Source organism: Podarcis pityusensis (genome assembly GCF_964106645.2).
Source record: "Podarcis pityusensis genome assembly, chromosome: 15".
Taxonomy (NCBI): domain Eukaryota; kingdom Metazoa; phylum Chordata; class Lepidosauria; order Squamata; family Lacertidae; genus Podarcis; species Podarcis pityusensis.
The window spans coordinates 21317623-21329177 of record NC_138040.1 but is presented as its reverse complement, the minus strand read 5'-3'; positions in this window follow the sequence as shown (position 1 = coordinate 21329177).

Here is an 11555-nt window from a genome sequence, read left to right as displayed (position 1 = left end):
TAATTCATATAATTGTAGAGCTGGAAGGACCTTGAGGGTCATCTAGTCCAACCTCCAACACTATATAAGGATCCAGCTAGTGGTGGGAAATGAAATGCTGCTTCTTTGGGGATGTATGTGGTGCAATTTTTGTGCTGGTTGAGTGTCTGTTAAAGAACTGTATTGGGTGGGAAAGGCACTGTTACTGTTCTGGCATTAAGGAGAGAGACAGCACACCTGATAAGCAGCCTAATATGACGGGATAATGATTATATCGCCTTCTCAATATATATTGATTTCAGCTGGCGTAGAGCTATCAAAAGACTTGACTCTTCATAGCTTTATGGTATGTACATTGTATTGTTAACTTGTGCAATCAGTGACAAGTGTTTTATAATACTACTTGTAGACACCCCAAAGTAGCTGTCACCTGAATCGGTGCTGTTGTGTTTGGGCTTGGCCTATGAGGCTGTTGCTGTTAATAGGGTGCAATTAATGCTGATGAAACACCCCAAGCTGGCACACTGTCAAGAGAGGGTGGAATCAACATTTCCTCCCTCTGCATTTCAGTAGATATTCCTTGAGAGAATCCATATTTTTGTCCCACTTGCTGGCAGTGCAAGTCTAAGCTTTTCTACTTGGAAGTAAGTCCAATGGAATTGCACAGGATTGTGATCTTAGAGGTTCTTATCTCTACAGACTCTAGTGTTTTCAGGTATTCATCCTTGCCACAAAGCATTTTTTGCTTAAAAGGAGCGGTGGTGTCGCTTGCATTGCTGGGAAGTGTAGGAAGTCATTGCAAGTCTTGGAATGCATGAATTTGCAGCATAGTCTAAAGCAGATGCAAAAGCAAAGTTCTAAGCCTTGCTGAAAAACTGCCTTCCTCTTCACCAAATCTGAAACGGTGTTGCTGGCAACAAGATTAAGATTCCATGCTAACTGACACAGCTAATGCCAGATTCAAAGCCCTGTACAGGGAGAAAAGTGGGAGGGGAGCAAGAAAATAAGGTGCCTTTGCTGAACCATCAGGTAGACTGGCACAGAAAAAAGGCCTGGAACAGGCCTGTTGTCATGCCCCATTTGAGGGGTTTATGCAGGCTACAGGCAGAGCTTCCCTGCCAGTGGGGGCTGGCAGAAGCAGGCAAGCAGCGTGGAGGGACACCATCTAAACATTCCCCCTTACCACAGTGGATTGGGGGTTTAGACTGTCCTGTAATGCAAGTTATAGTGCAGTCATTTGCTGCCAACTGATGTTGACTTAACCAGAGTTTCAACAAGATTCACTAGACCAAAGCTCAACTCTGAGACCTTTAAAGTAGGGGTTTGCTCTTGCTCTTGGCCAACTAGCCCAGGCACAGCTGACGTTAGAGGACAAAGGCAGAAGGACCTCTGTTGGATGTGAACCTTGATCTTTCCCTCCTTGTAGAATGTGGAGGGCATTTAAGTAGAAGATCTCCATCTTCCATTGTTCTCTTCCTAATGCATGGTAGTAGGAACTATGTGGTCTACTAGCAGTATGGGTATTGGAAGATTTTCTGAGTGAGGCAAGTTAGGCATGGAAACCCAGGGGAAGGCAAAACACTGTTGGTTGGCTACCTAGGCAGTCAAGTTTTTGAAACAAAGAATCTTAACATTCAAGGTTTGGATTGTGTTAAGATTGACCTTGAGTTTCAAAGCATATATATACTCTATGGTTTTTCTTTTTATACCTTGTGAACAACTTGCTGATGTTAACACTGTAACTACATGAAAATTAGGGGGTCACAAAAGGTTCAACAACTTCAAGCACCTAGCTTGAGCATGGTGGTTCATAGGAAGTTGCCTTACACTGAGTCAGGCTATTGGCCCATCTAGTTCTGTATTGTCTACAATGACTAGCAGTGGCTCTCCAGAGTTCCAGGTAAGATTGTCTTCCAGGCCTACCTGGAGATGCTGGGGATTGAACCCAGGACCTTCTGCATGCAAAGCAGAGGCTCTACTACTGAGCTATCACCCTTCTACTGCAGTTAACTCCAATTAGTTCTAACTGAGCATGTTCACACCATCATGTCTCATGTGTTTTGTTTAAACTTTGGTCCTCACTTGGAAGTGTTGAGACTTCAACTTAGTAGAAACTTCTTTTAGCACACCTTTGCTTGGGATGATCTCAAAGGTTTAGTATCTCACTGTAGCATTCTCTTACAGACTACTGCTTTCAAACCAGTTCCTTGGACTGAACTTGATCCTTGTCCTGTTGAGCTCCTGCTGTAACAACGCCAAGATGGGAAGCAAGGGAAGCAAGCAAAAATATACTGTGACTTTGGACAAACCACTTCTACAGAAAGCTAAAGAACTTCCTGAAGCCAGGGCAGAGGGTCCCAAGACCAAAGAAAAGCTAAAGGCTACTACAGAGCTCCCAGGTGAAAACTCAGATCCAGACCCTCAGATATCTGTTGCACAAGAAAGAGGTGAAAGAGCAGGACATCTTGAAGTTCACATGGAAGCACCTCCTGAACCTGAACCAGAAGAACAAGAAATGAGCCCTGAAGAAGAAAACCAACTTCTCCTTTCACCTGCCACTGGTGAAGTTCCTGAACAGGCTGAAGTAGGAACTGAAGAAGAAATTTCCTCAGTTAGTCTTCTGTAGGTGTTGAGGTATGGGGCATGTCATCTGCTAAAGAAAAACTTGAAGTGACCTCCATGCACAATAAAGGATGACATACTGATAGGGAATTCCTCTAAATATCTCCATAATTCAAAAGGACTGATGACTTAGCCAGTGCCACACAACTGATATTCTAGGACTGTAGTGAAATATCATCTAAGCTTGGCCTGCTATGCTAGTGGCGTTGGAGCGTTCCAGAAAACCTACCATTCAAAAGAAGCTTCTTAAATTAATGATGGTCCTATTTTATTAAATAATGAGACTATGTACAATTGGCATAATAATAGGGCTCTTAAGCTTAGTTGATCCATAGCTGTCTTATCATAAATATCCAATAAAAATATATGATAGTGGATATTGTTCTAATGAATGGCTAAGGAAAATTATCCCCATTAAGATCTTTCTTTCTTTCTAATGCGTGCTAGAATGATTTCATTTTTGTCTGGCAAAAATTTTAACACTTACTGTCAATAAAATGTCATTTTATAATTGCAACCCACCAGTATCCTTTTTTTCCTGTTAGCCTTAGGCTGGCACGTTGCGTGAACTGTGAACAATATTTTATTTATTTGAAAATAAGTGAATGCTGCTCCTGGTCAATGAACAACGTGGCCTTACTCAATATTGGAGTGGAGAAAATATAGAATGGGGTGACAAAGCCAAAACAAGAGCACTTTATACTGCAACATTTTTGTTGCAGGTGCCATGGGTACTCACACATTTCTCTGATACCCAATGGCACAAAGAAATGTGCATACTATACGTTTGTTTCTAAGTATAATAGGCTTGAACCTCCTTAACTGCAGTAGAATAGCAACTTTGTATTTCTGAGTTGTTTACCTTGCCAGCACAAGACAATTTGCTGCCTGAGGTGAAGCAGAAATTTCCATCCACAGTCAAGGTGTTTAGTACTCCAGGGCCTGCATGCACAGAATTGACTTGAAATAAGCAGTTCCTTCAGATCCGTAGGTAGGCGAGACATAAGCTATGCTGCTATGCTGCCTGCCTCTTCTTACATGGCCAAAGATATGATCCTCGAAAGCCAGGACCAGAGCTCAATACTTGCTTTAAGGCACAGCATGCCCAATGGGTTTCTGCATGATTTATCTCTCCCTTTTTGCTGCATTTACCTGTGAGGAATTATTTGTGGAGCTTGATCTATCTATGTTGGAAAGGCTCAGGAGAAATGGGGAAGATAGGAGGAGCTCCCATACTTCTCAGCATTGAGGCAACTGGAAAAGAGATGGGGAAGTTGTTTCTGCTCTGCTTCCTTCAGGGTCAGCAGCAGAAGTCCAGGCTATGTATCTGATACCTCCCATCAAAAGCTACAGGGCAGAGCTGCTGCTGACCAATGTCTTTGCCCCCTCTCCTCTACTGAACTTCCAATGGTTATTGAACATTTTTTTTTTATTCCAACAGGCAACTTAATTGAAGTTTGACTATTTTATTTTATTTTATGTTATTTTATTTATTAGATTTATATACCACCATTCATCATATGATCTCAGGGCAGTTCACAGAATAAAAACTTTATAGTTTGAATGGATTTTTATTGTAGTATTGCTATCTTAAGTGGTATAGTAAGTCAGTCAGTTTTATTGCACATAGCCAAAGGCTGCCCCAATGTACACAGAATCATTCAACAATTAAAAGAAAATTCGCTGGATTAATACAAAAAACTTAAAACATTTATATTATCAATGCATTACCTACTCTAAACAGAGCTATAAAAGTACCTTAATATACATTAAGTGGTATATAAATTGTTTAAATAACAACATTTCTTTTTTCTAAATATTGTCAGGAGAATCAGCAGTATGTTCCCTGTAATATTTATAGACTGTGGTTTTGTGAGTGCCTTGAAAGCTAATATGTATCTTAAGACCTAGGACTTGAGATCTTGGCTGTAATGGGGAGTCGTTCTGTAGTGAGCTACAAGACAGATTCCTGTGAAATTAAGGCTACAATAGTATGATTGGCCCACGTTGGGTGTTTGTGCCATAGAACTTGATGTGACTTTCTTGTGAGTAAAGTTGTATAGGACTGGACAGAACATCAAACACATACATTCCAACATTTCAAACAATGAAAAGAGGGGCGTCCTAAGGAAAAGCGGAACGTTCCAGGATTAAATTAGAAACAGGGACGGCTTCTGTAAACCTGGGACTGTCCCTGGAAAATAGGGACACTTGGATGGTCTGCCAACATGGGAGACTGTTTTATACCCAGTCAGAACATTGATCTATCCAGTGCTTTTTTCCCTGGGGGGATTCAGGGGGACGCATACCCCTAAACATTTTGTGAATCTAAGTTTGACCTCATTGAGGAGCAGTATTTCAATACAAGTAGGAAAATGAGAGTACCCCTAAACATTTTTTTTAGAAATAAAGCACTGGATCTGTCTAAATGTCATTGCTTACACCAGGAATAGGAAACCTGTGGTCCTCAAGGGTCTTCCCTAGTCCTATCTAGGGATTGAACCATGGCTCTTCTGCAAACATATCAAATCATGTGCTCTTTCACTGAGATACATTCCTTCTCAAATAATGCCATAATTTGTGTTGGATGGGGGAGGGGCACGCAAGAAATAAACTGTTCTTAATTAGTCAAAAGGGGCTAATTTATAATCAGTGCAGCAGGAAGAGTTATATTCCCCTATCAGATTAAAACCTGTGCAAGTAAGTAATGGTTCATATCACTGCAAACATGTTAGGAATATCGTGAAAAATGTTTGCAATTGCTCTCTAGAGCACCGTTTCCCAAGCAATTACAAGACCATCTCTAGTTATTTCAGAATGCGGCCGCATATGACACAGACCAGCAAAAGACTTGTCAGTTCTTCAGTTGCCAATTACTTGACGCTACAGTTATTTTGAGGGAGGCCACAAAGTCTCCCTCAAGCACTTCTCTGGTTAAGAGATGTAAGCAATGTTTTTTGGGGGTGATGTCACTTCCTCTCTGCTGAATTCTCCACACTCCCAAATCCATGGAGTATTTCACACATAATCAAATCAAGAAGCAAATTAAGTATCATTGGGAGCACAGGGGGAAACAGCCAACAAAATATCTCAGGGCCTATCTCCGTTTACCATTTCCAATTGCTCATTTACATTTCTCAGATGCACTAAAATTAATTCTTCAGGATGAGTTACACAGGAGAAGTCCTGAGCCTGCAATTATGTTGTAAATAGCAAGCAAGCAGCCAGGCAGACAGGAAAGGAATACCCTTGAAATCAACCCACTTTGTCACTGGTGCCTGGAATGTCAAAAACATCCGGTAGAGAAAGAAAGCCTCTATCCTGTGTTCTCAAGACTGACCTTTCATTTTACTTTCAGGTCGAAGCCTGGGGATTTGCACAGGTCCAAGGAGAAGAATTACTAGACCAAATGTGTTATCAGACTTATTGGAAATATTATGTTGAGGGCCCTTGATAGGTAGGAAGGTGAATGTAAGAAATGCCCTGTTGGGTCAGCCCAAAGGTACATCTAGTTCAGAATCCTGCCTTTAAATTTGAACAGAATCAAATTTCTTCCCCATTCCTAGCCATAAATAACATGGAATTCAATGACCCTATTCAGAGTATGACTTAGTCAGATACCACCCAATAATAATTCTGCAACTGCAGGCCCCTTTGGCTGCACAGCTGCCCCTGGAAAGACTACAACCAGGACATGACAGCCACAGTCTTCTACCACTGTTTATTCCCCAGTGCCTGGTCTCTAAAGTTATTTTGCCTCTGCACCCGGAAGTTCTATTTAGCTATCAGGATAAGCCAACACTCTATCCAAGGGTATGCAGTACCAGCACATCTTTTTGTTGTTGTGGCACTTACTGTAACAACTTCTGACAAATTTTCTAGATGACTTCTTTTAAAATAAATTAAACCGATGTGGAAATGTGAAGAACTGAAGATCAGAAAAATGAGGAATGCAGGGAATTTTAAATCCAATCCATATGCCAAGTACAATTCCATTGATTTCAGTAATCAATACATTAATAGCCCATTAAGCAATATACTTGGCACCCAACAGTATAGTCTTATGTATTGTTACTCAAAAGTGAGTCCCACATCATAAATGGGACTTATCCCAGGTAAGTGTGCATAGGAGTGCATCCTATACACACTTACCTGAGAGTAATTCCAGTAGAACTCAGTAGGATTTGCTTCTGAGTAGACATGCCTAGAATTGTGATTTGTGCATAAACCAGTCTTTGCTAACCTGCTGGTGCCCTCCAAATGCTTTGGACTACAATTCCCAGCAACCACAGTCAGCATGGCCAATGGTCAAGAATGATGAGTGTTGGAGTTCAGCAACATATGGAGTCACACCAGCTTAAGGAAAGCTGAGTGTAAACTGGGGATGGGGAACATATTTGATGTCCAGCTTATTTTTTAGTTGTTTTGTTAACAGTGTTACATAGGTGGTAATTGCTTTATTTCTGATTTGTGATTGTTTTACTGATTATTTGTTAAGTATTCTATACGATCTATGTTGCATTCGTGATCTTCCATTATGTTATTTTTATCTTTTGTTTGTAAGCTGCTTTGGGATTTATTTGAATAAAAAGTGGCGTAGAAATAAACAAACATGTGGTCTTTCAGCTGTTAGACTTCAACTCCTATCTTCCTTGACCAATAACCATGCTGGCTAGGACTGATGGAATTTGGAGTCCAACAAAAATCTGGAGGACCATGGGTTTCCCACCCCAAGTGAAACTTGCCTCCACTGCTGCAAAGCATTGTGTTTGAGATAATATTGCTGTGTGATGTCAAAGTTCTGCCCATGGAGTTTGATCAGGGATTACTTTTTGACACATATGTATCACTATCCTCAAACAATGGCATGCCAACTTGCGCCATGCTTTTGTCATGCCATAAATATTAATATGTCATGCCATGTAAACTGGATGGGTGAGTGGACGCATATTTGAGAATATTAAGAAGAGCCCAGCTCAATCAGGCCAGAAGCGCAGCTAGTCTGCCATTCTATTCTCATAGTGTCCACACTATGTGGGAACCCTGAAAGCAGAACTTGAGCATGACAGCCCAATAGGAGAAATGCAAAACAAGTTAAAGCAGCACTCAACAAAACTGTTTATTTCACTTGTACCTTGTTCTTCTTTCTTTTTAATTAATATTTATGGCATGACATATTGAGGTTGATACATATTAAATCACAACATTTTGAAACAAGCCTGTAGAACTTTCTGTAGATGTTTGGCACTGCAGAAATTAATAAAAAGGCATTCCATTATTAATAAATCCATCCAATTTCTCTCCCCCCTTTAATATGAACATAATTAGTTATCTTCATCATTAAGGCACCTTCCCATGTTTTATCTAATCATTCATTACCCATTGATATTTTCATTTGTCTCCAATATTTAGTGTATGAGATTATTACAGTGGTGACCATATAGAAGAAAAATGCCTTATCTCAATCATGTATTTTATTATCAATATATGTCAAAAGAAATAGTAATGGATCCAAGTGTATGCTATATCGTAAAATAATTTCAACTGCAATCCTTCCTCTGGTAATTTCAAGCTAATGAACATTCCCACTGCAAATGATGAAAACCCTCTTTGCCAACACACCAAGAAAAAGACTCAAACACTAGCAATTTGGAGAATCATAGAGACCCCGAGGGTCATCTAGTCCAACCCCCTGCAATGCAGGAATCTCAACAAAAGCATCCATGACAGATGTCCATCCAACCTCTGCTTAAAAAACTCCAGTGAGGGACAGTCCACAACGTCCCAAGGGAGTCCATTCCACTGTGGAACAGCTCTTACTGCCAGAAAGTTCTTCCTGGAGAAAGGTTATATTTATCAAAATATAACAAAACCTAGTCTTGGCTTGTATACTGTGGCACTGCCAGTTCAGCATTCACCCCAGGGTGCGTGTTAAGAATAAGGGCACCTCCAAAGACTGCTGCAGACCAAAGCTTGACAAAGAGTGCCCTTCACCCAACTCTGCCTCTTTCCTGCCTGGACTAACCACCAAGTGAACCAAATAAACAACGCAACACTAAACAAAGCCTCCCAGCAGAATGAAGTCAGTGAAAAAGAAGAATCTAAGGCCAATTGAAAGCGTCCCACCAAAAATCCCTATTTAACTCCTTGGAACAGGCAACTAGTGGTGCCCATACTGCATAGGGAGGGAGGGTCCAGCAGAGAAAACTGCCAACATTTAGGGGGTAGTATGAGCTTAAAAGGCAAGCTTCCCTCCTCTCTTTGATTGTCAGCTGAAGCCACCTGATGAAAAATCCACCACCCCAGGACAAACCACGTCTTTTTCTTGGGGGAACTCCAGACCCTCCAAGTGTCCCTATCTTCCAGGGACAATGCCGGATTTACAGAAGCCATCCCAGTTTCTGATTTGATCCTGGAATGTCCTGCTTTTCCTTAGGATGTCCATATTTCCATTGGAGAAATGTTGGAGGGTATGGAACTCAGGTGTGGCAAACACACTCCTATACTAATCTGGTGGGACTGTCATTCTGGGATTCAGGAAATGCACAAGGGCAGTGGATCTCCAGGGTTTCAAACAGGAGTCTTGACCTGAAGATCAGTGGCGTAGCAAGGTCAGGTGGAACCCAGTGTGGATTTTTTTTGTCACCCCCCCACACACATTGAAATTCCCCCTATCTCCCTCCACCCCACCCCCATCAAAGAAAGCCGCGCAGGCAGCTATCTGATGTAGATCCTGCCTTCACTCCCTTCCTCCCTCTCCCCTGTCAAAGGAAGCCGTGCCCTGCCCTCCTCCAGCAGCACGGGGGGCAATGGTGTGCTGCCCACCCGCAACTCCCAAGCCTCCCTCGAGCTGTCAAAATGAAGGGGGGAGGGGAAAAGGCCACCGGCAAAGCGACACAGCTCCCCCGCCTTCCCCCGACAGCTTGGGGTAGGCTTGGGAGTCGGGGGTGGGTGGCGCGCCGAATGTCACCCCCCTGTGTGTGTGTCCGTGTGGCCACGCTCGAAGCTGTGCTGCTGCTCACAAGGCAAGGCAGGGTCCCCCCAAGGATGGGGCATCAACAGGACGGGCAGGGAGAGCCTGCAGGATCTCTGGGAAGGGGATGCTTCAGGATGCAACTCAACCCTGCTTGATTCCACAGGCAGCGTGGAGTTGCATTTTGTCACCCCCTTCATTGATGGCATCTGGGGTGGTCCGCCCCCACCGCCCCCCTTCCTCTGCCAGTGCTGAAGATGCCAGCATTGAGCCTGGGACTTCCTCCAGGCAAAGCGTTCTCTGCTATTCACCTACCCACCTTTCCATAAACCTATCTGTTCCGTGCCATGGAAATATATCTCCACATTTCACTGAACCATTCTTTAGCAGCTAGGAGTCCTCATTCTCCTCTGAGATGCTCAGAGCAGCTTAAATATGGTTCCTTGGCATTTTTCTAGCCAGGCAGCTTCAGAGGCTTGGATCTGCTAAGCTCTAGCAGTACAACTGCATCACACGCCTCAAATCATTCCTAAGGCTCCCTGCAACCTGACTGCTAGAGGAAAGCCAAGTTCAAGCTTACCCCAAAGGGAACCGGATGCAACAGTGGGTGCTTTTCAGTCAGTAAAGAGGAAACAAAGCTGTAAATCAGACTCCCCCAACCTCATGCCTACCAGATGTTTTCAACAATAGCTCCCAGCAGTCCTAGCCAGCATGGCAGACCCTCCGAGGGTCCCTATTTTCCATGGACAGCCCCAAATTTACAGAAGCTGTCCCTGTTTTTGATTTGATCCCGGAATGTCCCGCTTTTCCCTAGGACGTACCTCTTTTCATCAAAGAAATGTGAGAGTTATCTGGCCCTTGAACCATCTGAAGGCAGCCCTGTATAGGGAAGTTTTTTAATGTTTAATGTTTTATTATGTTTTTATATATGTTGGAAGCTGCCCAGAGTGGCTGGGGTAACTCAGTCAGATGGGTGGGGTATTATTATTATTATTATTATTATTATTATTATTATTCAAGATGTCACTATTTTCATCAAAGAAATGTTGGAGTGTATGGCATGGTTAAGAATTCTGGGAGTTGTAGTCCATAGCACCTGGAGTGCACCTGGTTAGAGAGGGCTGTTGTAACAGAAAACCTATGCAGAGGCACTAATATTCATAAATCTCTGAGGAAGTCTGTAACTACTTGTGTGTATATAACATCATTCCAAGGTGTGACCAGCTAGCGTGCTCTGATAGCTTTTACTAGGTGAGGGGTGGAGGTTGCTGTTGTTATTGTAGTAGCAGTTTATTTCGTGTTTAAATCTGTTTACCTTTGGGTAATGTGTGCTCTTTTAGCGTTGGGTGTAAAGAGGCTATAAGAGCAGTTTTTAGTACAATGGTTTTAGTAGCTGGACTACATTTTGAGCAATGGAATGGATGAGTTGTGTTTTGCTGCACAGGACTAGAAACTTTAAGCATAAATCTGGGCAGTAACAAACCAAATACTGAATTCTGGCTGTTGCTACAGAGCGGCTGATACCAGTTTTCTCTCTTGCTGTTGGTTACTTTCGTAAATCAGTAACCCATAATTTAGACAAGTAGTGAGTCCTAAGGGAAGACCAGTTTATTCACTTGAATTAAAAGTGTTTAGTGTTGAATTCTGGTCTTGCTTCTAAAATAACGACAGCTGTTGAGTCATGGCCATTGACTTGCAACTGAAGAAGTCAAGAGCCCTTAATCAGATTCTCTGCCTTTCAGTTTTCTTCAGCCTCAGATGAATCTTCTGTAAACACGTAAACATATTGAAATGGACACAGTTAACTGGGTGTGCAAATTCATGCAGCACTGCTAGCCCATGTCCAGCATAGTCCTCTAAAATGGGTTTAATTGGAGATGGGGCTGACTCAGCCCTAAATCCTGTGAACTGTATGGGTTGTATCCAATGCTAGTCCTGCTCAGAGTAGACTCATTAAAATTAATAGACATGGCTTACTTAG